A 5,764-nucleotide genomic window follows, 5' to 3' on the forward strand; every position below is an offset into this window, starting at 1 on the left:
TTTTAGATTGATCCAGAAATCTCGTGTTAATTTATTTAAATAGCACGTTCGTTCCGCAACACTGCTCTGACCCAGGTTGCTGATCAATCACTCTAGCAATCACCCCAAGTGAAGATCCGCACTAAGCCGTCATGTGAGGTTCCCCACTTGAGTCCATTAGTATCAAAGGTCTTTTGTTTCAGGCGTCATTCACTCTACTCACATTCTTTTTATTAAGTATTTGCCGCCATACTTTTCTGTCCTGGCATACTTCCCTAGCTTCTTTTACGTCCATGCATTTTTTTATGCAGACTGAGGTGTTTCTGTGGCTTCTTATGTCTATTCCTGGCGGCCCGAAGAAACCGAAAGGAGCCGCTACAAAGTACCCTTAAAGACCCCACTGAGTCCCCCTTCGGTTCTTTCTTTAAAAAATCACAAAAAGCAGCAAGGTCAACTTTTAAATTGTTGAAATTCGTATTCTGCGTTAAAATTTGCTTTATAAACTTGCGGAATAATCGTGGATAATTACCCCTGCTGGAAGGAAATGGATAGAGTCTCTATTCGCTTGAATCATTTTCTATCTTTTAGATTTAAATGGAAAGAGTCGCAGCATCCATCTTGATTCCAAGTCTATCCCTTCGATCATTTTCTATCTTACTTCCAATCTACAATCACCTCTATTCTTTGGAATCCCAATTTTCCCATCCATGTCTATCCGACGCTTATCCATATTTATCCTTTTCTTTCCACTCCCTATCCCTATTTTAGTGTTTCTTTTCAAATAAATCATTCACTTATCCACGCCTATCCTTTTCTATCTACTGGACAACAACAAATTTCGTCTATCTTTTTTAATCCCTATTTTCGTATTTAAGAGAATCCATTTCTATCTTTTCAGGAATATGAGATAGCCCTGTCTTGGTGAATCTCAGTCCTTCTGTCTAAATGGATCTATAGCTTATCCACCTCTATCTTTTTCTATCCGTTGGGCAATCTCAAATTTCATCTACCTTTTTTAATTCCTATTTTACTGTCCAAGTGAATCAATTTCTATCTTTTTTTAAATATAAGATAGCCCTATCTTCTTGAATCCCAGTCTTGCTATCCAAGTGAATCCATTTCTATCTTTTTTTAAAATATGAGATAGCCCTATCTGCTTCAATCCTAGTCATTCTATCCAAACGAATCCTCTGCTTATCCACGTCTATCTTTAGCTAGGCGCGCGCTAGTTGACGTAGATCCGTGACTTAGTACCGGCAGGTTCCAAGTAGGTGGCTGACTGTACAAGTTTGACACAAGTGAAATCATTTGCACTGTCTATAATTGGAGGGTCAGCAGAAGCCTTTGAAGAGTTCAAATTTGGACTAGTAAGATTTAAAGCTAGGGAATTTTGTTTTTAGGTATATAAAACCTTGCTAGTTTAATACTATTTTTCGGGAGTTTGAAATTCAAAATATATTATCATTTTTGAAACGCATAAAAACACTACATTTTTTAGTGGATTCAAATGGATATAAATTAAAATGATTAATCGTTGATAGTTGGTAGTCTGGGATAGATAAAGATAGGTATTTGTGAACAACAAAGATAGAAAGAGATAGCAATGTGACCACAAGGGATAGAGTCAGTTAAAGAGACAGATAGACAGTTGTGACTGTAAGCATAGATTCAGGGATACAAAGAGATAAATCTAAGTAGACGCGACGGATAGGGCGTGGAAAGAAAAAGATAGAGTTTGTGTCATGAAAAGTGTACATTTGGGAAGGATTGAATATCTCTATCATTTTCGATCCATACGTTTCTATCTTTTTAAATCTATTTATATCTTCTAATATATTCCTTTGCTATATGCCAGCATAAATAAAATAGTTACAAAAAATTCCACTTGAAGAAAAGGTAGACCGAAGTTCAATAACTAATCTTTTTTTCAAATTGACAATTAAAAGTGATGCAAGAACGTATCCTGATTAATTTTGTCGATTATAACAAATATATCGTAGAAAAAGATTGATTAGTACATGTTGCCTAAACAGTTTTTTACAAATCCGATACCAATTTGTGTAACTTATCATCAGGCCAGCCAGCCATGTACTCGAATCCATACATAATTTTTTAACCTATAATATTAATTTTTAATATTTTTAGATTTTCAGTTCACGTTGGAGTCATTTAAACATTTCTCTTATTTCGATTTCCATATTTCACAATATTATAATAGTAAAAACTAAATAATGAATCATCTGTGTTTCCTTATGTTTTAAAAACATTGAAATTAAAAAAAAAAAAATAATGATAATGATTTCATTGAGTAATATTTAAGATATTCTCGATCCACCCTCCCATCACTGTAGGAAATCTGTACCCGTCAGTAGAAGTTTACACTCCTTCGGGGTTAGTGCCGCTGAGTAGAACCTTAAGTAATTTTTGAATAACTGATGAAAATAAATCATTCGAGTCCTAACAATTTAAGTATTGGATATTTATGCAAAATAGTATAATTGATTTTGAATTTTAAATTATTTGCAATGTAATTTGATCTCTTATACTTTTTTCAACCAAATTGCTGATTCCTTATTGTATAGAAAAATTATTATCAATTATTTATTTTTAAATTAAGCTAGAAGAAGTTTTTTTTTAATTTGATGTAGGAAATTTTGGCGCGCTATTCATGTATTTCAAGAATTTATTTACTACATAAGTGCCTGAGGACATAAATGAGTTTTCGCGTAAAAATTTATCATAATTGTTTTCATTTTGATAATCGCTCTTGTTCTTTCTTTTTTTTTATTATCCCATTCTTTTTTTCAAACAGGGGGGAGGGGGTGCCTGTCTGAAGTAGATCTGCCCGACCTGATTCACATAGGATTGGCGCCACTGTTTCAAGATCCACACCTTCTTCGTCGAAAAGAGCCATATCGCATCATTTGATACCAAAAATAACCAATTTTGAACAAAATGCAAGAATTCTTAACCAAAAAGTTGAACTTTCAACTGAAAAAGAGTTTTTCAACAAAAGAATTAGTTTATTATAAAAAAACTACGAATTTTCAACTAAAAATATAAACATAAATGACTCCCCCCCCCCCCCCCCCCCCCCGAAAGTTGTAACTTAGTTTATGGGCGATCCCTTACCTCATCGAAGCACGCGGCTTTCTTTGAATGTGAAATTAACTGCTACTTAACTGATCCATGCAATAGGGGATAAAGTTCAACTGATTTGATTTACTTCGTATTTGGAATCAAGTGCTATTTAGGAACTTTTAAGGAGTGCGAGGTAAGGTTTTAAACGTTTGGCAAAATTCAGAATGACACTCTAAAACACTTAATTTATCAAATTATTATTATTTTTATTCATGCATGATGTTTTTACATTTAATTTGATTAGTTTTCAAGTCAATGTTAGTATTAATAAAATATCCAAACTTATCACAGAGCCGACCGTTTATTTGAAAATGAACCTCACAAACTGTACATAACGCTAACACCTCCACAATGGAATTTGAATACTTTCTTCATGCCATAATTTTGGGCTTTTTCGGGCAGCTATGCCGAATTTTGGGCTCATTAGTTTTATCAAAAAACCGACTTTTGGGTGGAGGTGCCGCGCCGGAATTTTTGGCTTTTTTTGGGCTCTTCTTGGGCACCCATGCCGAGTTTTGGAGTCTTTTATTTAAAAAACTAAACAAACGGAGTTTTGTGGTGGTGTTGCTTATGATTAAAGCGAGCGTATCAGAATTTCGGGTTCTTCTTGGGCACCAATACCGATGTTAGGAGTCTTATTTTTCTAAAAAAAAAACGAAGTTTCGGAGTGGAGTTGCTTTCCGCTAGTATCTCCACCGCAAAAAAATTTTTAAATTTTAAAAATCAACAGCGCCAGAGTTTTAGGCTTTTTTGGACTTTCAAAAACTAAAAATTATGTTTCAAAAAAGAACCCCTGTCGCATAAAAATTACCCGTAAAATAACTTACGCACCCATTCTTAACATAATCATACCCGAATATTCTGCTATTTTTGCGCTCCCAAGAGCACTCACGAATTATTTTTAAAAAATCAGTGCTAACCCTTTAAAAAAGTCCAAAGAAAAAGATATGAAATAAGTACGAGAATAAAATATACCGGAGGTCGGAGCTAGTTTTGAGCTCATTAAAAATAATAAATTATATTGTCCAAAAACAACGCATAACACTAACAGCTACCACTAACTAAAAATATAGATGTTAAACAAAACTAAAAAATATAAATCAAAAGTCAATGGTTTTGCGAGGTTCATAAAGCACTGCCGAAAAATCTCCAAATGAAAAAGAAGCATACTATTCACTCTCCAAAAACTCTTAAACTATACCCACTACCGCACAGTGATAAACAAAAAATCAAATAAAAAAATACCCTTGGCGCCATTAGCCAAACCCTGCTCAGCTGCCTTCAAGTAAAAAAATCCATAAAGATTTAAATTATAAATAATTACGACAAAGACTTTCCTAAAATTCTTTTTCATAAGATAACAATATGCGCGCACTCTGCCTCGCACAGTACTGGCACGAGTGCGAATAAACCGTCACGCGTGTCATGCGGGTCACCAAGCGGATGTGTTCGTATATTCGTGACATATGTGTCGCACCTCGTGCGATTCGCACGCGTGCCGACCAAGTGCGAGGGGCACACGTGCCGATGAAGTGCGGGGCGCACGCGTGCCGATGAAGTGCATCCCTTCCAATTTTTTATTCTGTTTTGTGTGTCCAAATTCGAACTTTAGACTTTTCAAGAAAATTGCAAAAGTTTTTATATTAATTTTGTAGGGTTTTCAAAAATTAACGTTGTTCTTCCTTTCATTTCTTTCCATAACGGACGTATTTAAGCTTAAAATTTTAAGATTCTTTTTGTTCTTAATGTTGTAAATGTTATAACTTTGGTGATTTTTTTGTTGTGATTATGTTTTGAAATATAATTAAATAAATTTTAGTCTCAAATTTGAGTAGATTTAATAGATTTGAAATAATCTTAATGTACCTTCAAAACCAATGAAAAACATACGTATTTCTCAGTGAACGACACCTAACAGAAGGAAGTTTTTAGGGAATTATACGTATTTTTTTATCTTTATTATTCAATATCTTTTTAATTGATTTTGGATTTCCGAACATCAAAAATCAATTACCGACACCCCAGAGTGAAATGAACATAACCACAATATCGAAGGTATCCCTTTTCGCCAAAAATTTCGTCTTTTCTTTTAAAAACGCTTATAATTGTTCGATGGAATTTTCTACTGCAAAAGCATGACTCGTACACCACAACTTAACGCACACATAACCTGTCTGACAGCAAGGTCAGCAACGATGTCCGTTGAACAGTGAAGTTCGACATTTGCGCATGTACAATGCGCAGATATAAATATCACTTGAAATAAGATAAATACATAATTTATTTGAAATAAACTTTTAATTTGATTCAACTGAATCGAATTTGCTAAATATAAAATATTATTGATACATTTTTTATTATATTTAATCGCGGAATGTGCTTGCCATATGCGTGCGATATGAGTCGCATCTTGCGAGTCGCATGCGTGTTTGAAGCGTGCGTAGCATGATTGTTATCTGGGTGCCCGGTAATAAGCGCAGAATAGAGAAAAATTAATATTTTCAGATTTCAGCGCAAAAGAGAAGATTATTCTATTATTTTGAATGCGCGATTTTTCCATCTGCATAAAATTCCACAATAAGAATAAGATACCTCCTAAACTTATTCACTACTATTTCCATATTGACCGCCGCACCGTTTTCTA

The sequence above is a fragment of the Belonocnema kinseyi genome, chromosome 2 (assembly GCF_010883055.1).
Source record: "Belonocnema kinseyi isolate 2016_QV_RU_SX_M_011 chromosome 2, B_treatae_v1, whole genome shotgun sequence".
NCBI classification, from domain to species: Eukaryota; Metazoa; Arthropoda; class Insecta; order Hymenoptera; family Cynipidae; genus Belonocnema; species Belonocnema kinseyi.